The sequence below is a fragment of the Chlorocebus sabaeus genome, chromosome 12, assembly GCF_047675955.1.
Source record: "Chlorocebus sabaeus isolate Y175 chromosome 12, mChlSab1.0.hap1, whole genome shotgun sequence".
Classification (NCBI taxonomy): Eukaryota; Metazoa; Chordata; class Mammalia; order Primates; family Cercopithecidae; genus Chlorocebus; species Chlorocebus sabaeus.
Window position 1 is genome coordinate 17,860,386 of NC_132915.1, and position 25,095 is coordinate 17,885,480.

The 25,095-nt window shown below is 40.3% G+C and overlaps 1 long non-coding RNA gene across 1 annotated transcript in view; it reads right to left on the reverse strand.

The window, feature by feature from the left end:
* Positions 1–7,050, reverse strand: part of LOC140713038 (uncharacterized) — a 206,498-nt gene extending 199,448 nt beyond the window's left edge. Inside the window, exon 1 of the long non-coding RNA XR_012094921.1 lies at positions 6,954–7,050. This is a non-coding gene — a long non-coding RNA (uncharacterized lncRNA). The remainder of the gene's footprint in view (positions 1–6,953) is intronic.
* Positions 7,051–25,095: the final 18,045 nt, after the last annotated feature.

Consider the following 25,095-nt stretch of genomic DNA (forward strand, 5'->3'; position numbering starts at 1 on the left):
CATCAGTTAAGTTTTCTTGGACCGTCTAATTTCTCCAGGAATTCAGGATCTCACAGGGTCTTTCACAGACTATAGCCCTAGAAAGAATAAGGCCTTAGGTCAGGCACAGTGGCTTAAGCCTATAATCCCAGCACTTTGAGAGGCTGAGGCAGGTGGATCACCTGAGGTTGGGAGTTTGAGATCAGCCTGACCAACATGGAGAAACCCCATCTATGCTAAAAAAAAAAAAATACAAAATTAGCTGGATGTGGTGGCACATGCCTGTAATCCCAGCTACTCAGGAGGCTGGGGCAGGAGAATCGTTTGAACCCAGGAGGAGGAGGTTGTGGTGAGCTGAGATCACGCCATTGCACTCCAGCCTGGGGAACAAGAGCGAAACTCTGAAGAAAAAGAAAGAAAAGGAAGGAAGGAAGGAAGGAAGGAAGGAAGGAAGGAAGGAAGGAAGTAAGGAAGGAAGGAAGGAAGGAAGGAAGGGAGGGAGGGAGGGAGGGAGGGAGGGAGGGAGGGAGGGGAAAGAAAAAGGCCTTTAATAGAGTTAAAGAAGACTCATCTCAAAGGGCCTGGAAACATTCAAATGTTGGAGAATTGATATGGATGAGATGTTTGGAGAGTTGAGCAAGTGAGAGGCAAGGTTACTTGCTTAGTTTTTCCCCTTCATTCATTGCTATGGATTTAATGTATCAGGACATGGGTGGTTGACAAGGGATTTTGTGCTGCCTCTTGGGCAGCTAAATTTATTCGAAGCCTGGGGGAATTAAGAAAAAAAATTGGAAAAAGGAAAAGCTTTTGGGGTTCTTATTTCTCAGGGACCACTGAATCACATGTTTGGGGGTTTATGTCAGCCAGAATGAGCTAAAGAAATCCACAGTTACTGCAAGTTTGAGAAAAGAAGCACATGGCAGGCAGAGGTCTTCACTTCTCAGGATTCGGAAAGAGAAAGTTCTCAGCAGCGGCACAGGCGAGGAAGCTTTGGCCTTATGTAAGGCTCGGGTAGGAGCATATGGCAGTATGTTGAACCTCATGATGGAAAATTTTTCCAACTGAGTTTAAGTGAACATGTTGTATACTCCAGACAGCTGGCATAGAGTAACTGGCACACAGGCAAATCCAAAGACAAGATGATTTTTCCTTTCATACTTTTTTTTTTTCCTCTGTGCTACTTCCTCCACATAACAACACCAACTCTCTGCTTTGATCCATTGCTGGCTAAAGTAAGAGGGGAACATCGCTTCTATTTGTGAAATGCTTTTGCTGTGGGGATTATGTATAAATGGTGTTTGTACGGGTCTGATGCTCTGATCAATCATCTTATGAGTCAGGGTGACTTTTTGACCCTTTGGGAACCTGGGACACACTGGAGCTCTGGGGTTGGCTGAATCTACTCTTAGGAAGATACAGCAGCTGCAGCACTTCCCTAGAAATCAGAGCAGCCTGCAACAGCCAGGCAAGACTGACTCTGAGCAGAATGGGAGATGGAGGAGGAAGGTATTTTAGAATTATACATCTTTGGTTGACAAGGGAAAGGGGAGTTCCATTTTTATTTCACTTTTGAGGTCTAATTTCTTCTAGGACTTTAGTAGGGAAATAAGTTATCTATTCTTGATATCGGGGAATCAATATTGCATTATTTTGATCCAGTCCCTAATCTTGGATAAGCTATTTTGGTTAGTGTGCCTGAGTATTGGCTGAGGAATGAACTCAGCCTAAAGTTCAGCTTGGCCTTTGAAATAAGTTAACATCCTTTTGTTACTCTTCTCTATTCTGCTGGAGTAAAAACTGAACTGAACTGCCTGGCACTCTAGGGCCAGGAGACAATCCTCAGGGTCTTGTCAGGTATTGGGCAGTGGCCCAGGAGAAGGAGCAGAGTGGCCCTGGCGCTGCTGACCCCTTCTCTCTGGGGACAGCTGTGTCCTTGGCTGATCATACGTTTAACCATCAGTCCAAAGGTTTGAGAGAGAACAGAAAGCTGAGGAGAATCTGGGAACACCTGTCCGCCTCTCAACCCGTTTGTGCTCATGCTGTCTCACCATGCGGGAAAGCGTTGGCAGGAGAGACTCTGTTTTTTCTCCACTCACGTCTTTATCCACTCACCCTTCAGGGATGGAGAGGAAGTCGCTAGCCTAATAGGTGAGAATTTGAGAACCTCAGTTTGCCTCGCAGCACTAGTGGGTGCAGTTACTGAACTCACACTCCCACCCCAGCGTCTGGGCCAAGGGAGTGAGATGGTGGGTACTGGGAGATGATAGGAGATGTCCATGTTCATGTTGAGAAATGTTCTATCCCAAACATTGTCTAGAGGTGTCAGAGCATGATGATAATATGAAGCAGAGGACTCTGAGTCAGTACTACCATTGTCTTTAAATTCTCTCCAGACAGTGCACCCCCTATTGCAGGCACCAAGACAGACCACGCCCACTGCCCTTCCCGGGTGCACCACTGGGTAGAGGTCCCCAAGGCTTCCCTCTCATACACCACATTATATCCCAGATTCACCCAGCCCCCTTTGTCTCTTTCTTGCCACCCTAGCTACCACCATCATCTGTTTTCTATTTGGACTTTTTTTTTTTTTTGAGATGGAGTCTCACTCTGTCTCCCAGTCTGAAGTGCAATGGCACCTTCTTAGCTCACTGCAACCTCTGCCTCCTGGGTTCAAGCAATTCTCCTACCTCAGCCTCCCAAGTAGCTGGGATCACAGGTGTGTGCCACCAGGCCTGGGTAATTTTTTTGTATTTTTAGTAGAGACGGGATTTCACCATGTTGTCCAGGCTGGTCTTGAACTCCTGACCTCAGGTGATCTGCCCACCTCGGCCTCCCAAAGTGCTGCAATTACAGGCATGAGCCACCATGCCCAACCTCTTTCGGACTTCTATAAGATAAGGCCTCCTCATTGTCCTTCCTTCTTCCTATTTGCCCATTTCATTCCATTCTCCTCACACCAAGTAGAGTGAGAATTCTAAACTTAACCTCTGCCCCCTGTAGTGTCCCATCATACTGAAAACCACATCCAGTATCTTTCTGACAACCCCCAAAGCCCTGCTCATTCCAGCCTTCTGTTACCTCGTGGTCACGTGGCTTCAGCCACACTGGTTGCCTTAATCAGTTCAGGCTGATTAACAAAATACCACAGACTGTGTGGCTCACACAATAGGTGCTTATTAAATACCACAGACTGCGTGGTTCACACAATAGGCACTTATGAAATACCACGGACTGTGTGGTTCAAACAATAGGCGCTTATTAAATACCATGGACTGTGTGGTTCAAACAATAGGTGCTTATTAAATACCACGGACTGTGTGGTTCAAACAATAGGTGCTTATTAAATACCACAGACTGTGTGGTTCACACAATAGGTGCTTATTAAATACCACGGACTGTGTGGTTCACACAATAGGCGCTTATTAAATACCACGGACTGCGTGGTTCAAACAATAGGTGCTTATTAAATACCACGGACTGTGTGGTTCAAACAATAGGCGCTTATTAAATACCACAGACTGTGTGGTTCAAACAATAGACACTTATTAAATACCACGGACTGTGTGGTTCACACAATAGGCGCTTATTAAATACCACAGACTGTGTAGTTCAAACAATAGGTGCTTATTAAATACCACGGACCGTGTGGTTCAAACAATAGGTGCTTATTAAATACCACGGACTGTGTAGTTCAAACAATAGGTGCTTATTAAATACCACGGACTGTGTGGTTCAAACAATAGATGCTTATTAAATGCTACAGACTGTGTGGTTCAAACAATAGGCGCCTATTTTCTCACAGTTCTGGAGCCCGGACATCCATGTCAAAGTGGCTTCAAGTTTAGTCTCCTCACAGGGTCTTTCCTCTGTGCACATAAATCCCTGGGTGTCTTCCTATAGGGACACCAGTTCTATTGGATTAGGGCCCCACCTTTATGACCTCAGAAAACTTTACCACTTTAAGGCCCTATCTCTGAATACAGTCACATTGAACATATGAATTATGGGAGAACACAATTTAGTCCCTAACACTGGTTTCCTGCCCCCCAGGACCTTTGGCCATGCTGTACCCTCTGCTTGTAGGACCTCTCCAGGTCTTGGCATGGCCAGCTCTCTCTTGCCATTTAGCATTTAGCTTGAATGTCATAACTCTGGAGTGACCCACTGGTCACTGATCCCAATATCCCCCAGCCACTTGCCATCACTTCACCTGTTTTGATTCCACCACAGTACTTGCTCTCTCCTGCTATTGATCATATATCTGTGTGTTTGCTTGTTGCCTGCCTTCCTGCATCAAAACAAAAATTCTTTGAGAGCAAAGGCCTTGCCTGCCATGCCCACTGGTCACTACTGTGTTCCCACAGGCACACAGCAGATGCCCAACAAACATCTATTAAATGAATGAAACAAAATTGCCTTTGCCTTCAGAGTTAAATAGATACATGGATTCATAATGAGGTAAGTCAGACGGCTTTCCAAACTGAAAAATAAACTATCATTGGTGCCCAAAGAAGATCTTCTTCTGATCTAGCGAGCAGAGTGTAGCTCCAGGCCAAGTTGCAGGGCATTAGAAAGTTAAAACACTGGCAAAATTCTTGCTGAAGTGCCTTCCAAAACAAGTGAGATGGTTCACACCACCATCAGGAAGGCACGCGTATGCTGGGTTCCCACCCTATCACCAATGCCATGTGGGATCAAACTCATAAATATTTATCAATTTTACGAGTAAAATGATATCCTGTTTTAATTTTCATTTCTTCAGTGATGAGTAAGATTGTGTATCTTTTCATTTGCTTATTAACCCATTGTATTTTTTCCCCGCCGCTTATCTTTTCCTTTACCTAGTTTTACATTTTTTAATTCATCGTTTACTTATTGGAACACTGTGAACCTAAAATAAAATGCCTTATTTATCTAACCAAAAATATATGCGTACATTCTTTAAACCAGAAATTATACTTTTAGGCAGTTAACCGGGAGATAGATTTGCCTTAGCGCACAAAAATACATCTGCACAAAGTCTACCGCAGTTTTGCTGTAATAACCACAAAATAAAATCCACCTAAATGTTCATCACCAGGGACAGGTTGCCAAAAGCTGTTCCTATTAATGAAACTGTTCACAGTGGTTAATAGTTACAGTAATAGAAGAGGAAGCAGGTGAGAAAGAGATCTTAAAGATTCAAAGGGTTTTATGTTTTTTATGACTTTTTTAGAGCAATTCTAGGTTCATAGCAAAATTGAGAGGAAGATACAGAAATATCCAATATATCCCTTGCCCCCATAATGTGAATACAACCTCCCCCATTATCAGCATCCTCCACCAGAGCAGTACATTTGTTGTAACTGACGAACCTACACTGACACATCACATCACCCAAAGTTCATAGTATACAACAGGATTCGTTCTTGCTGTTGTACATTTCATGGGCTTTGGCAAATGCATAATGACACATATTCATTATACATTTGTGTAATTACAGTATCCTGCAGAGTATTTTCACTACTTTAAAAGTTATCTGTGCCTCACCTATGCAACCCTAACCCCCAACCCCAAACCCCCTGGCAACCATGGACCATTCTACTGTCTTCATAGTTTTGTCTTTTCCAGAAAGTCATAAAATTGGAATTATACAGTATCATTTCATTTTTAATACAGGCCTTAAAGAAGAAAATCTCTTTCTGTCATCCCTCTAGCTCTGCAGACATTCAAAATTGCCGATAGAGTTTTCTCCATTACCTATTTCTTTGAAAACACAGAATACTTCTTTAAATTCTAGAATCAATCTTGACTCATTAAAAAGTATTAATTTTTGCATCAGGCCATTCTCCTGCCACTTATTAAGCCTAGCTGTGAGGGAGGAAGTGCATTAAAGCTTGTAGCTCTGCATGCAATATTATGCCACTAAGGGCACATTACAAGAATCCTACTTTCATTCAAGCATTTCCACACAAAGCAGTGGCTCACATACAGTGTGAAAATTTAGTGTGCACAGCTCTCAAAACTCGGAGTTCTTGCCAGGGTTGAAGAGGTTTCCACTGGAGCTAGCTGTTTTGAAAGTATTTGGCATCCAAGCCAACTGCTTTCTGGTAGCCCCCTCTCTGCAGTCCAGGTGTGCATCCCCAGAAAAGTATGCACTATTGCATCCTCAGCACACTCCTCACACCCAGGACCTGTGCTCAAGCCACCAACATGCTGGTTCCTAAGAGCATCTCTGCAAACCAGATGTCTCTTTGTATGAAACATGCTGGGAGGATGAGTGGGGCACCAATGTGGAATGAAGTGGTCTCTCCTCCTAGAAATTATACCAGTGAATGCACTTGAGGTGCAACTGCTTGATCTCACAACAACGAAAGGATAAATGGACACAAATTCAGCTGCTTTTGATATGTTGAAGACAGGCCCCCACTTTGATTTATTTCTGAGGCTTAACAATGACAAGAATAGAAAAGTGGAACTATTATTACCACCCTGTGACTTTTGAGCTGGGCATGGTTTGGGGCATTGAAATTAGAGTAGCCTTGACTCATCTACTCCTCAACTCATTTCCAACACCGTTTTCCATTGCACACTTTCAAACTCTACTCGATTGAAGAACCATCCACACATCCAACTGAAAAAGATTAACCTTCCCTGGTCTCCACACCTCTCCGAGATTTCCAAGCAGGATAAGACTGCCATCCGTGGCCCCACATCACCACTGTCAGGAATAAAGAGAAAGCCTCAGAGCACTCCCAGCAAGACCCCATCACTCACTGCCCTGCAACACTCCCAGCCTTCTCCTCAGTGCTTACATTGAGAACATCAAGGCAAATCTCGTTTTGCCATTCTCTCATGTACATCAAACTTCACAAGGAGCCTGCAGCTCCCAATCAACTCTGATCTCCCTGGACTCTTATATCTATAGTCTCTCTTTTATCAATTATCTCTATAGTCTCCCTTTTCTCATCCACTCTGCCACTCATCCCAAATACCTGAAACCAGTCCACACTGTCTTCTTGAAGTCACGCTCAATTGTTAGCTTCTCCTTACTTCTTCTCAGAACTTTTTTTGACTTCTTGCTGTAAATGGACAGACTCTCAGGAAACCACTTGCTTTTACCCAGCAGTCCGAAAGTGGTAGCTGTGGTATCTTGCAAGGTTCTCATAATGCCAGATCTGGAGGTAGGGGCAGGTGTTCTGCTTTCATACTGCCACTTAAACATCTTTTTTTCCCACCACAAGAACAAATAACAACACAAAGTTTTCATCTTTTAATACCATGTGATTAGTCCTTATCAATCACCATTTTAGCTTACTGCTGTTACCTACAGACCCACAGGTCACTCCCCTAATTCCTTCAAGATTTTAGCACCTAACTCACCAACACTTCTCCAACATATTTGGTAATTTCAATATCCATATATATATGATCTTTCCAATGTCCTAGACTCTTGGTTTTTCGAGGCCCTCTTTTCCAACTCTCACATTTTCCACCCTGCCTCAACTACTCTCTCCACAGGCCATACTCTGGCCTTATCATTACCAGCAAAGCCATCCATAATTACAATTTCTGTCTTTCCATTCTGTCTTTCCAGCTCACTCTCACCAATGTCCCAACTCCAAGAAACCCTGATCCCACTAGGAGCTATTAGCCATTGACTACTTAAGCTTTTCTTGGTCCCTCAATTTTCTCCCTGGCCTAGATTAGATCTGATGGTCCATCATCTCACACTCTTGCATACATTCTTAACAATCTTGTTAAGAAGATTAACAAGACCCCAGGCCAGGTTAAATCAACTCGGTTTACCCTGCACACCAACACAGATGGCCATGGCTGGAGAAAGCCACACAGTTTGCTGACTGATCTCATTTTAAGTTGATAACCCCTACCTTCAAAAAGATCTCGAGCCCTGCCCATCAATCATTCAATATTTCCATAATCCATTCATTCTCCTGTTACCCTAAACTGGTGATTTTCAAACTTGAGGCTGCCACAGAATCATCTGGAGGATGTGTGGAAACTCAGATTGCTGGGTCCTGACCCCTGAAGTGTCTGAATCAATCTAAGGTGGACTTAAGAAACTGCATTTCGAACAAGTTCCCAGATGATGCTGACCCTGCTAATCTGGACCATGCATTGATAACCACTGCCCTAGATGATTATTTCATGACTTTTTCTTTCTTCTCAAACTTCCAACACATATTTTCCATCCTTACTCTCCACTGATGGCTTAACTTGCACTCACGTACACGCACACATACACACATCAGAAAAGAGCTTCCCAAGCTCCTGACCCCAAATCTCCTTCCTTACTGGGAACAGTGTCCATATGTTTGTCCTTCCCTTCTGCCACTGCAGCTGAACTGTCTAAGCTTCTCCCTAAAGCCAACGCTTCACATGCATCCTAGATTCCATCTCCTCTCTCTCACATAAACCTGACACCTGAAACTTCTCCTCTCCCATTGCTCTCCCTACATCAAGAATTTCTTCCTCTCTATTGGGTCATGCCCATCAGTGTCAAGTGTCTTATAAAGAACCCCTTCCTTACCCCCATATTATCCTCTAGTTCCCCTTTACAGCAACATTCCATGAAATTTGACCTCCTCAGTTTTCTTCCAACTCAACCAGGCACACTTTTACCTCATGGTCTTTGACCAGATTTCTCTCCATTCTGAAGATTCTATAAGGCTGACTTGAAACTCTCCTTCAAGGCCTTAATCAAATGCCATCCTGTGAATGACATTGACCAACCCACTAAAAATTGCAACATCTGTTTCCCAATGGCCAGCAGCTCCCACCTCTCAACCCCACCGACCACCAGTCTCCACTCCTCCTCTCACCTTTATTACTCGCAGTCTGAAATTCAATCTCAGTTGGAATTAGGTAATAATTGGCATTAGGCAAAACTAACATCTTTCAGACAGGGCTTCTAAGAATGCTCTTTGACAACATCTAAATTGGTTAAGGCCTTCCTATTGTTTCATCCTCTTTGTTTCCACACTTTGTGATGAAGTTCATGACCAACTGGACACTTCATGGCTTTGTCTTTGTGACATTTAAATGCCATTGGGTCTGGGAGACTAACAGATTTCTCCTGAGGCCTCTTCAAATATAGCTTAATTCTTAATGTTTTTGTGGCTTTTGTTAATTTAAAAGACAGATCTGTAAGACCTACCTCGTCTTCCTTTCTGTCTACTCATCCATCTCCATATTAAATCCTGCCTGGATACACCAGGAAAGAAGAAGAAGAAAAAAAAAATGGCATGTCCTTGTCCTAAAAGAATCACCATGGCAGTGGTGTCAGAGGAATTCCTATGTCATTCAAGAGGTGCTCAAGTACTCTTAAGAAGTCTAGCACTGGCTTCGAGCAAGATCCCTGGTATATCACATCACCTTCCACACAGTGAACCAGAGGGGAATGAATTTAGCTGAATCCAGCAGAAAATGTATGCTGTGTAGTACTTAGGAAAGAAAATAATCAAAGTGACAAAACCAGCGGATCACCCTGAAGACTGAAGGGCATGCAATTTCTCCTCTGCACAGTGCCCAGATAAAGGAGAGGTCATACAAAAACCCCAGACATTAATGAAAGAAAAAATGATAATTAAAACATTTGTGGACTCTCCTTCTAACAAGAACTCTACCACTTTAGCTTGTGGGGGTAGTTGGTCAGCAATAAGAAAAAAATGAAATCTCCATGTAAAAGACTTAAAAGTTAGGTGAATTTTACATACCATGGTTTCTCTACTTGAGTGATCTAAAAAATAAATAAATAAGTAAAGACTCACCGAGGCTTTAAGTGCTGCAAGTACCCCAGGCAGAAAGATCAGGCTTGGTTAAACTATTACATAGTCCGCCATTTGTGTATCACGTCATTGAAGGTGTCAGGGAGGAAAAGAAATATACCTCTTCCTTCGTGTTGGCCAAAGTGACAGAAATCGGTGTTCAGAACTGAAATGACAAACCCTTCAGTTTAGAAGAATGCACATTACAGCATAGACCTTTCAGTTCTCTTATGTTAAAACAAAATAAATAAAATAAAAACACAAAATTTTAAAGGAAGAAGGGAAAATGCTAGGGCAATCTGATCGGGAAGATAAAATCTCCCCCTCTGGCAAGGTTCAGGAACATTCTGCAGCAGAAGTTCTCCACTTGTCAGAAGAATTTATTTTTCCAATTCCTTTCTCTTGGGGAGCATGCATTTCCCCAGCAGATATGAGAATGATCTGATTCTCCCAAGGTAGCAAACTCTCAACTGGAACTCTGTTGCAGGCGCTCGTAGAAAATTTCCTGTTCCATTATTGCACCAAATGAGCTCTGGGCTAATCAGACCCTCTAGGGAAAGGATAAAAAATAAAAAGCACCCATCCCCTAAAGCGAGACTCTAAGCTGCTTTGAACTACATTTACAGCCTTAATATAACCCAAGAGATTTCACAATTCACATGAGAAGCTAAACCCTTCTTCTAATGAAATATTTATTGGGTTCATCATGGAGAAAAGGAGAACAATTTTTGATGAGCATATTCTTCTATTTATTGTGTTCATTAGAAGTGCCAGTGAGAGGTTTCAAAGTAATTTTTTTTATTGTTGCTTGGGATGAAACATATAATTTTCATCATAAGCAAGATGACCGTAAATAGAATACAATTCTTGCTTGAGTGCTGCCCAAGTGTTTGGTGAAGAGGAGGGAAATGTATATCAAATGCCTCCTCCTGCACCTTACTGACTAAGCCTTATGTTGGCAACAACTCACCCCTGGTATGCACTCTCTGCATTCTGTAGCTTAGTGAAGGATTTTGTCAGGCCAAAATAAAGTGACACTAGCAAAGAAATCAAGATCCCAAAGCAAGCGACTAGTGAAAAACACACTGGGGAGACGGTGCTGCTTGCCCTTGGAGCCTTGAGAAGACACAGGGTTGTAGCCAAGCAGTCCTGGTGTCCACCAGACAGGAGAGGGAGGGTTTAAAACTCCACCGATTTTGTGGTGCTCTCTTTTGCCTAATAATATGTGTATGTTTCACCCTCACTTCATACTGAGAAAAAGTAACAGACTCATTATTTTATTACAGGCAGATATTCTTACTCTGTTTTTTTTGTTTTGGTGAAAAGTGTGCCGACACAGCACTGAGCGTTCCTCGGCTTCCAACTGCCACCTCTTCTCCCAAGGGGTAAGAAAGCTGTTATCACTTCGATGCTAATAATAGAAAATTTAGCACAACTGCCTTCCCATCTTTCAAACCACTTCAATATTTTACAAACAAAAAACAAAACCCCCTTGGCTCAAGAGGAAGAAAGAAAAGAAAAATTAGATTACAGTTGATCAGATCTGAAAGCAGTTGTCTAACGTCTCTGTGCAGGCTTTTTTTCCTATAATTAAAAGAAAAAATTTTTTGATGTCTCACTTTTGTCCTATCAATTATGAGAAAACTGAAGCACCCACATTATACTCCTCGTCCTGCATTTCCTGCCTGTACCACCAGGCTGTTCTTTATTTCTTCCTTAGACATAAACTCTCACCTAATGAATGGGTGCTGTTATGAAAAAGAAGTTTAATTTATATAAACATTAATGTAATACCCAAGGAACTTGCTGAAAAATAATGTATTTTTTTTTTTTGAGATGGAGTCTCACTGTGTTGCCCAGGCTGGAGTGCAACGGCGCAATCTCTGCTTATTTCAACCTCCACCTCCCAGGTTCAAGCGATTCTCCTGCCTCAGCATCCCAAGTAGCTGGGACTACAGGAGCCCGCCACCAAGTCTGGCTAATTTTTGTGTTTTCAGTAGAGATGGGGTTCCACCATGTTAGCCAGGGTGGTCTTGAACTCCTGACCTCAGGTGATCTGCCTCCCTCGGCCTCCTAAAGTGCTGGGATTACAGGTGTGAGCCACCGTGCCTGGCCAAGATACAAATTTTAAGTTCATCTCTGGTTCATAGTCCAAGTAAGTACAGTTCACTGGGTTATGTACATTTTTTGTCCTTCAATATAAAAATATAAGATTATTACAAAAATATAATCATGGCACTATTTAGAATTTAGATAACACCTTTCCTCTTAGGAAAAACATATCTGGAAATAGATGTTCTTATTTCATATTCATTACAGTCTTGTATGTTAGAAGAGGTATTCTATGCTAGTATCCCTATATCATAAGGAAGAAAGAGGAGTCTTAAAAACTCAAGCATCTTACATACTAGAATGGAATTTGAGCACCAGAGTTAAAATATTGCTTGGGAAATTCATAGAAGTAGGGCTACTCAGTCATTCATTGAGTTCAGAGTTTGTAATGACCCCCACATGGTGCTAAAAACTTAAACCTCCAAAGTGTTCCCAGTCCTCCAGACCAGCACATTTGTCTAAAGCAATTTTTTGACCCAAAGAAGGACCAACTGAACCAACTGAATTAGAATTCAACATGGTCCAATTAGCTGGGCTTGGTGCTGCTTGTTCTTCCCGGGATGTCTGGCTGGCAAGAACTCTACCCTTACCGGCAAAATGGGGGATGGAAGGACTGTAGAATTAAGCTCTAAGGGTAGAACAAAAACTACTCTGAATATTCACATTTCCTTTCTTTTTTCTCTCAAATGTTATTGTAAATGAAATTATGTCAGAGTAAAATACTAATAAACCAAAGTGGGTTTTTGTTTTCCTACTATGGAGAGCAACCAGTCAGCTTTACACTAGCTAGATGTGGTTTTCCAGTCCTGGTTTAAAAAGCAATGCAGGTATGTAGTCATTTACTTTCAGCCTGCAAGTCCTTTTGATAAAAGAAGCCCTTTGCAAGAAGCATTTCTCTCCTGTCCTTATAAATCAAATAAATAAAAATAAAAATTTCTGCCAAGCCATATGCTTCTGCTTCTCTCCTTCAACTGGCCTAAACTAAAAAAGATTACCCCTCTCTGTTCTTTTTCCTATCCTCCTACTTGAGGGGGAAAAAAGAGCTAGAGAAAGAAAAAGAGAGAGAGAAATCAAACAACTGTCTAAACAAATCAATCCAACATTTCCAAGGGCTTTTGACCTGCAGCAATGTCAATCTCGTCTTTTTTTCCCTTTCTTTCTTTGAATCAACATAACCTATGATTCTGATCACTCCAATATGTCAGTGCCTGCTGAGGGCACGTTTTATTGTTCATAAAGCCCCCAGACGATAATGAAAAATAAGCAGGGAAATGATAAATTCATCAAAGTTGTGAGAATATTCGAGGAAAAAAGGAATTTCCCGAGGTAACTGTCCTTGACCCGGCTCTTTAATCGAGTGAAATTTCATCACTTTATCTAATATCATGCTTCATGCTTCAGGCTCCCAGCAATTCTATTTTAGTGTGGTCTAATGGGCAGCTGGCACATCCACTCAGCACCAGACTGCATAATATGTGCTGACACACTGTGTGGCAAACTGCCTTGCAAGGGCTGTTTATTTGAGCCTCGCCAGGAAAAATGTCATCACAAAAAGGTTCTTTATAATTCCGGGCTCAGCTTTCCGGGACTGGGTGGACTTCCCACTTTAAGAGGTCTGGGAGCCCTTGCGGGAAGGCAGGCAGTGATTTGGGTGGCTGTGCACATTTGACTTTGGGTGAGAGGTTGGGAAAGCCCCGGTTATGGTTGTCTGAAACCTGAATCTAGATAGTGTAATGAAGAGTGTCATTCTAACGGCTTTGCAGGCTGCTCTTCTCAGAACCTCTGATTCAATTTGATATTCTGAGGTTAACGTACTGTATTGGGCCTGAAAACAGGAATGCACATGAAAAGCTTTTATACTTATTCAGTTCAGTAAGCATGGCAAACTCATCAACAGCTATTTGTACACTGTAGGCATGATGGGACTTACTTTGATGTTCTGATTTATGCTTGCTATTTTCCCCTCAGTGTTACTTTGGAGTTGAAATGCACTTTAAAAAAAAAAAAAAAAGTCAGCTTTTGACATAATAGCTAAGGATATTATCATAAATGAAGCAACACACACACATGCACACACAAACATAGAAATGCCACAACCTTTGACTCTAAATTTCCAATGTAGACAAACTTCAAATCTGAAAAAAATATAAAGGAGATTAAAGATAACTAGATGAAATGTGTGACCCTGGGCTGAATTCAGTGCCACAGAATGGAAAAAAATGCTATCAAGGACGTTATTAGGACAACTGACAAAACATGAACCGTAGATTAGAGAAAAGTATTGTATCAAATGATAAGTTTCCTGAATTTAATTACTTGTTGTGATTATGTAAGAAAATGTGTTTTCTTAGACAATTCACAGTGAATTAAAGCTACTAAAGAGTATGGGGCATGGTGCATACAAATTACTCTCAAGGGTTCAAAAAAATTTAATTAGAGAAAGAGGGAATGATAAAGGATATGTGGCAAAATGTTAAACATTACCGAATCAGCAGAGCAATGCAAAATAATTCTTGTCGAGAAGGAGTAAATAAATTCTGTCAAGTAGAGGTTCAATTGTCTTCCCTCCACTTCTGCAGAAGAAGCTAGTTTGCATCCATATGCAAATGTATTTCCATATTCCTGATCTATAAATGAACCTTTGAACTAGCTGTAATATTCGCCTGTTTCCCTCACTAACGATGAGCTAAAACCTCTAGCACGTGTTCCTTCAAAATAAAATTGGTTAATCCAAATAAAGTCTTTAATTCTCTAAACCAATCTTGTGACACTTTCATAAGTCTGAAATCATTGCAAAATAAATATTTTCTAAAATTACTATAAACAGAAAATAACTATGGGTGGGGAACTGGTGTAAGAATAAATACCTGCTGCATGTGCACGTATTAAACAGAAATGTGCTTTACAGGAAGATAATGTGCTTACTCCAAAACTGTGGCACCAGTAAGGTTAAGCAAGCTATGGTCAGTCTAATATTACCACGACTCTGATCATAATGGAGTTCTGTGATTTGTGGCCTCATTAGAATCCTGGGATGGCTATTTAGATCTCCGTGTATGCTATGCCTTGCTTCACCTCACAACCTTTATATTTAAGAAACTGGAGTAGAGTCGCTTTACATTTCCCAGAAAGATCAAATTTAATCTCAAATGGAGTAAGACATTTCTATCTTATGCAAAGTAAGAAGTCACACTGGGACTGGCCTAGTGATCCCCACAGTCTATCTACAGAGGAAGAGTCTTTTGTCACAAAATACTGGTAGTTGCAGTTAGGGAGGAAGAGCATGATGGGGTGGGATGTTAAAGCCGCAAAGACATCTGTCCATCAAAAGGTTGAAAGCAGGGCATTTCTTCAGTGGTGAAATAAGAACATTGTTCCGTCTTACAAATGCCTACATTTACACCACAAACATCTTTCACTTTAAGCAGGAGTGCTTTGGTAAGACCTATCAAATATTCCTTCCCCAGTGATTTCCAGCTTTGCTTTTTCTAGAAAGGAATTAGTACTGGTAGCAGTATAATAGGAGCCATAATGAAAATAGCCTTTATATTAGATTGAGCCCTTACAATGTGCCATATACTCTGTCAACAACATCACATTACCCCTTTATTCTTCACAGTTTTCTGAACCAGATATTATTAGCCCATTTCATAAAGCAGTAAACTGAGGGACAAGGAGGCTAAGTGATTGTGATATCAAGAGCTAAGCAGTGGCAGAGTTAGATTTCATATTAGGTGAAGTCTGGTTCCAAATCCAGGATGCTTGCATTTACACTACACAACCTCTAGAACACACACTTGACGAAAACAAGCTCACAAATTACTTTTTTAAAAGCTCATTGGTTCGGGTGTGGTGGCGCACATCTGTAATCCTAGCACTTTGGGAGGCTGAGACGGGTGATCACCTGAGGTCGGGAGTGCAAGATCAGCCTGACCAACATGGATAAACCCCATCTCTACTAAAAATACAAAATTAGCTGGGAGTGGTGGTGCATACCTTTAATCCTAGCTACTTGGGAGGCTGAGGCAGGATAATTGCTTGAACCCGGGAGGCAGAGGTTGCAGTGAGCTGAGATTGTGCCATTGCACTCCAGCCTGGGCAACAGGAGCGAAACTCAATTCAAAAACAACAATAACAACAACTTATTGAAGAAAACAATACAAATTAAGTGTTCACAATATGGTACTGTTCATGTCGTGGCCATGGTGATCAATAGTCTTGTAGAACATCATGCCAATGAAATAACTAGTTTAAATAAAGCAGGTAGATTATTTTGAACAAATAATGCAAAGCAATAAAAAGGTTATTTCCTTTTATTTCCTTAGATTAGCTAAAGTTACTAAGAACAGATAAAAGGAACTACTATTTAATTTTCCATTTTGAAGATTTTTTTTTCCTCGAGATGGTATCTTGCTCTGTCCCCCAGGCTGGAGTGCAATGGCACAATCTAGGCTCACTGTAACCTCTGCCTCCTGGGTTCAAGTGATTCTCCTGCCTCAGCCTCCCAAGTAGCTGGGATTACAGGCATGCACAACCATGCCTGGCTAATTTTTTGTATTTTTAGTAGAGACAGGTTTCACCACGTTGGCCAGGCTGGTCTCGAACTCCTGACCTCATGATCCACCTGCCTTGGCCTCTCAAAGTGCTGGGATTATAGGCATGAGCCACTGTGTCCGGCCCATTTTGAAGATTTTAATACTCTACTTGGAGAGACCCTATGTTTTCTAAAACTACAAAACAAAACTGTCAAATTATGAGAAATTTTTTAAAGCTTCAAGTGTTGTTTTAGTAATGGTAATAAACTATATCGACATTTTTTCTAGTAAAAGCAATAATTTTTCTAAAGGGGAAAACTTTAATTTATAAAGACTTTCACTAGTCAAATCATGGCTAGAAGTATTTGGGGTCTGATACTTTAAGTAAATTGATTGTACCTCAAAATTAATCCTGTCCACCATTTTATGTGAACGCCAATTTTCTTTAATTACTGGAAAGTATCAAGTCTCGTCAATGAGACTTTTAAAAAGTCTAAGAGAACATAAGTCAAATAAAATGGTGACTTTGGATATTATTTCATTTGTTGTCTGCCTGTTGGGTCCTTCGTTCAGCTGAGAGGAACACTTATTGAATGTGTTTTGATTCTTGCTCTCAATAATCTTAAAATACAAAGATGAGATACAAATAAACAGTTGGCTGTAACAGAGGGCAAATGAAAATACCCAATAGAGAATGTAATGAATAAAAACTACTTTTTTTGGAAACCGTTTCTCACTCTACATGATTCTACCTGTTCATCACATGACCCTACCTCCTTCATCATAGAAACAAGTTTATGACCTGGACTGGCCAATCAGAGAACCCAGGCTTCCCAGAAACAATGATAGCCCCAAGATAGACACATGCCCCACCTCCAAACAATCCAAGTCATATGACGAGTTGATATAAATGCTGTGAAAGAGGATTTCTCTCCTTCAGAGATTGAGAGCTAAAAATACTATATAAATCTGGAGCTTCTGAGAACGGCTTTCCCATCATGTATGAGTGTAGGGTCTGCTTAAGACTGAACCCAACATGGAGAAAACCAGAGCCAGGAAATATAATAAGGGACAGATCTCTGAGAACATTAGCCAGGTACTGAATTCAGCCAGCTCAACTACTGGATTTTCAGTTACACGAGCCAATAAATACGTATATTATTTACCCTTGTTTGTATCTTTCATTGAAAACTAAATTGCCTCTCCAATACCAAGATGATCCCTGAATGGAGACTGATTGAAGTGTAAAACTTTTTCCATCTCTAACATCATATTAATTTACTTCACATGGGGGATAGAGGAAAGAACAATCACCTTCAGCTGAGTAATACACTCAGGGTTTCATGGAAGAAGTGATACTTGAGTTGAGCTAGGATTTCCAAAACTATAAAAGCAGAGTAAGGACTTTTGGGATGAGGAATTAACATGAACAGAAACAAAGAAATATGAAAGTATCCAGTGCATTTGTGTAACTCAGTGGTACAGAAATATAACAAGGAATGGAGGAGAAGTTGAGAATGGGAAGGTATTTGAGAAGTCAATGATAAAAGATCTTGAATATTTGCCAGGTAGTCCAAACTCTTATTATATAAGCAAATGCAAACCATTGAAGGTTTTGGAAGAAAAAAAAAATTCAGGATTTGTTGTATTTCCTGGGAAAACAATCCTGCTAACAGCCTAAAGAAATAATTAAATTAGTAAAGATTGGAACGGAAGGCAACCTAGGACCTTGGTGAGAGGTGTCAAGGACATAAAGAAAGTGCCTAGAGGGATGGATAAAAGCAGATATATTCAAGAGACATTTTAGAAATAAAATTAATAGAGCAAGGTAACTAAAGTTAAACCTTTTAAATGATAATATCTGCCAAGAGAGAATTTTAAAAAAGAAATTGTGATCTGATGAAGTTTTGAGGCAACAGTTTTTAATGGTTCAAAACACGATCTTTCAGGCAAAGTGGAACTAACCTTTGAGAAATGCTTAGAAATGATCCAAAACAGGCAGATGTACTACGCTCACTCTAGTATCAGGAAGTGAAAGAATTTTACTTCTAAGTTTTGACTTTATAACACATTTTAAACTGCAGACAAATGAGCTGGCATAATGATAGAGTCACAAAATGAATTGCAAGTTGAATGTTAAATGATGCTTGCTTCCTTTGGGTTTTCATGTGGTCGGGCTTAATCTCAGGACAGCAACCAAATGTGGATGCAGACTGTCTTCATTTCCTTCCTTCCTCCCTTCTCTTTTCTTCCTCTGGCTCTCTTCCTTTTTTCTTTTTCTTTCTCAGTCTATCCTCTTACTCCCCCATTATTATTAAATTCGTAGCCAGATTTAGACAGAAAACTTTTTATTTTCATAGTGGAAATTAATCAGCGTGCTGTTTTAAAACAACACAAGAAAAATTAGCAAAGTTTTCCATGACTTTAAGAGTGGGTGACCTTTTAAATTTTAATGCAGCAAATATTTATAGAGTGCTTACAATGTGGCAAGCACCGTGCCGAATGTAGTCATTGTCTCCAAAGACTCAGTGCCCAGAATCTTCACTTAGAGAGTGGTGATTTGTCAAATTCAATAATTAGAAATTTTCTATTTCAGCAAAATTACATTTCTAATCATAATACGAAATTTTAGGATGATTTTATTTCCTGAATTGACTATATTATCATTTGAATTCAAATAGGGAGTATGGCAACATTCCAGAAGTTTCCATACTAATTTTTATAAAGGTATATGCAAATGTTGATTTCAAGTTGTAACCCCTGGGATGGGAGGTGGTGCTTCATAGCCAGTTTTTAACTTTCAGGTGGATAGTAGGCATTAATTGGTCATATTTAGTTAGGCATTGAACTTAATAACAAACTGTAGTATCCATTACGTACTGTGAACTAACAAGTGTTCAGGGCGGGTCGAGGGGGCTCATGCCTGTAATCCCAGCACTTTGGGAGGCTGAGGCTGGCAGATCACCTGAGGTCAAGAGTTCAAGACCAGCCTGACAAACATGGTGAAACTCTATCTCTACTAAAAATACCAAAATTAGCCAGGCATGATGATACATGCCTGTAACCCCAGCTACTGACAAGGCTGAGGCAGGAGAATTGCTTGAAGCCGGGAGTCAGAGGTTGCAGTGAGCTGAGATCGTGCCATTGTACTCCAGCCTGGGCAACAAGAGTAAAACTCCGTCTCAAACAAACAAACAAACAAACAAACAAGTGCTCATGTCAGGGAGGGACAGTAAGTGGTAACTACAGGATGACTGAAGTTGAAGGGAGAACAAAAAGGAAATCTAGTTGTCAACACCAGAAATCAGTTGGCAACCATCATCCATTAGCTACCTCAGTGATTTTTTTTTTCTTTATTTTTTTGAGATGGAATCTCGCTCCGTCTTCCAGGCTGGAGTGCAGTGGGGAGATCTCGGCTCATTGCAACCTCCACCTCGCGGATTCAAGCAATTCTCTGCCACAGCCTCTCGAGTAGCTGGAATTACAAGCGCCCACCACCACGCCTGGCTAATTTTTGTATTTTTAGTAGAGACAGGGTTTTACTATCTTGGCCAGGCTGGTCTTGAACTTCTGACCTCATGATCCACCCACCTCAGCCTCCCAAAGTGCTGGGATTACAGTGATATTTTTAACTGTACCTAAATCTAATACCATTTAAAAAATAAGAATTAAAATTTTCTTAACTCATAGCATCTTTTCAGGTAAATACCATATACTATTATTATTACTCTAAGTAATCATCTAGGAGTTTACACACAAATAATGTTTTCTTCATCTTCAAAATGCAAAGAGGAAAAAAATGAATTCCTATAATCATCTTCAAATTCTCCCTCAAAAAAAAAGGAAGCTGGGATACAAGCCAAGAGAAAAATCCAATTTTAGAACTTCAAGATCAAATACCTAGGCCAAGGGTGAAAAAGGCATCCTTAAAGAGACCGAAGTCTTAGAAACCAGTTCTGAGGAACTTGAACACGGTTTTCTTACAAAGTTGAACTTGGCCGGGCGCGGTGGCTCATGCCTGTAATTATAGCACTTTGGGAGGCTGAGGCGGATAATTCCAGCCCTTTGGGAGGCTGAGGTAAGAGGATCACTTGAGCCTAGGAGTTGGAGATCAGCCTGAGCAACATAGGAAGTCCCTATCTCTACAAAAGATTATTTAAAAAAACCAAAACACCTATCTAGACCTGCTGACACTTGCCTGTAGTCCCACCTACTCAATAGGATGAGGTAGGAGGATCGCTTGGGCCCAGGAGCTTCAGGTGGCAGTGAGCCATAATCATGCCACTGCACTGCAGCCTGGGCAGCAGAGCGAGAGCCTGTCTCAAAACATCTATACATATATATAAAAACAAAAAGTTGAACTCATTAAACTGTCCCAGATGAACAAACCGGTTAACACTATTAAAAACACTTTTCAATAAAATATAACTTCTAAGTTACAATATCACACAGATCAGTGCATTAATTAAAAAATAAAAGATATATTTAACTCAATCAAAATTCTTGAGTTTTCAGATCTTAAAGAAAATTATGTTCTTACAATTTCCTTTTTCAACTTCATAATCAACTAACAGTTTAACAAAAGGCAGAGGAGAAATCTGTAACATGCATTAAACTTTCACTTTCATTAGCAAAACAAACACTGAATGAATGTGCTTTTTACCACATCTGCTTAACCTTGAAGACTCCGTATTTTGTTCACTCTTCTTCTGGAAGTTTTAAATGGCAAAAACATTCCTGGTTTCATTTGCAGTCTGAATGAGTAATTTCAATGATAACAATGACATTTGAAATATTTGTGGTTTTGTGCAGCCTTTCCTCCAGGAATAATAAATAAGCCAAGAACATTGAATAATGCAAAGAAGACCTTCCTTAAGAATCATAGAGGAAAACAAGATCCTGTGCAAAAGTCATTTGTTCTGGCCTTGTAGCCCCGTTCAGAGTGGAATTCATACTACTCAGACTCTTGGGGTTTTTTTGGACAATTAATTTATTAATAATAAATTTAATTAAACAATCAATGAATCAGTATTTAGGTCTCCATTTCTGAGCTGATATTTGTCCAGCAGTGCTTAAAGTCCGGTTGTTATTTGTTTAAATTTAGACTTATATAGATTCTATATGTTCAGAGGATCTTTATCTTTTACTGTCCTCTCTGTTGGCCAACATTCGAGCATGGGAGTTGGGGAGTGGTGTGTGATGTTCCAGTTCAAAGGCTCTTTTAGCCAAACTGAGCTTAAATATGTACATAGGCATATTTTAAGGTGAGTACACAGTATTAGCTGGTCTCTCAAGCTATATATGTTTAGATAAAAAGCACTTATACTAAATACAAATCCTTTCTGAAGTAATCAGACCACGAACCACAATGTCAAAACACTTTTAAGGAAACTTCACAAAAACACCAAGCTTCAATTGTCTCCTTTACTTGTAGCAAAATGAAACAAACAGGGCCAAAGGAAATTTCCCCCAAACCAACACATAGACAGAAAAAGACTTCAGAAATCCAGGAGCAATGACAAACATTTTTAAAATAACATTGGATTTTCAATTAAAGTCTTAATTAAAGTGGTTCTAAAAATCAATGTGCTCTGCTTAAGGGAAAGAGGGAAGATTCCAACACACTTGTAAGCACACAGTAGGCATTCAAGAAATCATTGTTGATTGCTAGCAAAGCAGTGACAAAAATCTTATGTTTTTCTAGACTAGAGGCTGAATCAAGGCTTTCTCTCTCTCTGGATAGTTTGGATGTTCCAGAGAGTGTAACAGTGAAAGGACAAGAAAGTAAGAAAGAAGCACTTAAGGGAGTGAAAGAGAGACTTTGGAATTAACAAAGACAAGATCCGTTTCTCATTTCCCTATCCCTTCAAAACAGTTGGGGAGGGGGACTAGTTATCTCATCATTGTAATAAAGGAATTGATCTAGATGTACTCTATAGAGGGCCGTAAACTGCCCAGTAGACATCATTCAATCGATTCTCACTATATTATTTTATAATTTTTTGAAAAAAATGATGGTATTTTCTCTATGTTCCTCATAGTATGGAGAAAGATCTAACAAGGACCTAAGAGCTCCCTAATCAATTGGTCCTCATTGTTCCAGGAAGTTAATAGACAAGAGATTGCTTCCAGTTTGGGGAAAATTACCGAGTCATTCAATTCTTTCACCTCTCCAGATCCTTCTCGATATCCAAAGTAAATAAAATGCAGAGATAATGGGACCACCGGAGGAACTCTCCCCACTGTTCCTTTAATATCCAATTGAATGGCACTGTCTAGCCTCCGGGTAAATATCATTGCTCCATGCATGTGCTCTAGCCATACGTGGAGAAGGTGTAACCCTGAGAAGACTGAAGAAGAGAGAAGCTAAATAATCACTGTTATAGACAACACAGAAGATTTCCGGTGGCATGTTCCTAAAAATCAAGGACTTTTTCCAAGCTCACTGTTCAAGCAGGTAGACAATACATGCAGATTCATTGCACTCTAGACACAGCCACCGGTGTTTCCCTGTCTTAAAGCGTTACCATTAAAAAGGAATTATCCTACTTAGAAAAAAAGGCTGTGTGTATTTAACTTGAAAACAAGATTTGACAAGGTGACCATCTGTTTTCTCTTTCCCACTTAATTACAAAAGGAATGGTACTTGAAGCCAACCAAATACCCAGGGAGGAATTGGGATTATGACATATTCATTTTCTCTGCAAAGTGCAAACCTAACACTTGCTCATATGGCCACATTGAAGGGAAGCAGAATTAGCGCAGCTGCAGCTGATCTCCCACCACAGCCACTGGGACTGAAGTTAGTTAACCTGAAAACCTGATGCCACTCAATGTAAGCACATTGAAGGGCACCCAAACCATTGGTAAAGCCTCCCCTTGGGAAGGACAAATGTTCCACTGGATAACATCTTATTTCACCTGCTTGCATGGGGTCATCTCCACTCAAGGTCTGAGTTTCTTGTCTTTCCTTTTTCTTTTTTCTTTCCTTTTCTTTTCTTTCTCTCTTTTCCTTTCCTTTCCCTTTCTCCTTCCTTCCCTTCCTTCCCTTCCTCCGTCTCTCTCTCCCTCCCTCCCTCCCTTCCTTCCTTCCTTCCTTCCTTCCTTTCTTCCTTCCTTCCTTCCTTCCATCCTCCCTCCCTCTCTTTCTTTCTTGACGGAGTCTCGCTCTGTCACTCAGACTGGAGTGCAGTGGCGCAATCTTGGCTTACTGAAACCTCCTCCTCCTGGGTTAAAGCGATTCTTCTGCCTCAGCCTTCTGTGTAGCTGGGACTACAGGCATGCTCCACCATGCCCCACTAATTTTTTGCATTTTAGTAGAGATGGGCTTTCACCATACTGGCCAGGCTGGTCTCGATCTCCTGACCTCATGATCCGTCCATCTCGGCCTCCCAAAGTACTGGGATTACAGGCGTGAGGCACCATGCCCTCAGTCTGAGTTTCTATCAGCAGAGTTTGTTTGGTGAAATATGGTTGAATCCAATTGTATAGAAACAACCCCTTGTAATGGAAAACACAGAAGACTGAAAGTCACAAAATCTAGGTACCAGTTCCAGGTAAGTCATTCCTTACCTATGTGGCCCCAAGCAAGTTATACAAACTCCCTGAGTCTCAATTTCTTCATCTATAAAATGGGAACACTAATACCAACTCTGCTTACCTTATAGGATGTCTAGAAAAGTTTTATAAGCTAATTGGAAACTGATAGGTAAAATATAAATTATTTTACCAATATAAAATATTAATAAAAATATCAACAAAAATATGGTCACAGTAAACCTAAGTAAACTTAAGAAGAATCCCATAAGGGACATTTCTACATCATACGTAAATACTCCTTGCAATAATAAGATAATTTTTCTAGCTGCTCCTTTTTGTTTAAGCAGAGCTCTCCTGACCAGCTTCCAAAAGGCCACGAAAATAGTCAAACTGTCCCAGAGAAGTAATTACTTCAGAATATTTGCACTTGTATAGACATGACTTTTTGCAAGAGCTTTTTGCATGACTTTTTGCAAGAGCAAAAAGTGAATTCTGTTCACTTAAGTGTATTCCCTTAATTCTTTGGTATTTTCCTGAAAATATAGTTACCTTCATTCCAGTGCTGACCTATGCAGTATGGGAGCCTGCAGCCACATATGCCTGTTTAAAATTAAATTAATTAAAATTAAATAAAATTAAAATGTTAGTTGCTGAGTCACACTAACCTCATTTCAAGTACTCAATAGTCCCAGGTAGCTACTGGCTATATCACAGCAGACAGCTCAGATGGAGAACATTTTCATCAGAGAACGTTCTATTGGACAGCACACGTAAGGCTTTAAAAAGTAAGACTTTACTGGGATCAAACTGGGGAAGGAAATATACTATGTGCTTTCAAATTCAAACTTTGACTCAATTCTGCTTTCACTTGAGTGAATGTTAAGTTTAAATTCCGTAAGTCTCAGTTTTCTTCATCAGTATAATGGGGACAATAACAGCAAGTCTTCATAAAGTAATGATAGTAATTATGAAGACTAAGTGAAATAAGTAAAGCATCAAGCATATTATACATACTCAATAAATGTTATTTATTACTGAATTTCATCAAGTCTAAGATGCAGAACTTTTCACATTTTAACATATCTCAAATTCGCATGTAATTTATAACCAGTGCCAAAAGAAACTTGGCAGGGGAGGCAGTTGTGACATAGATGTCAATGCCT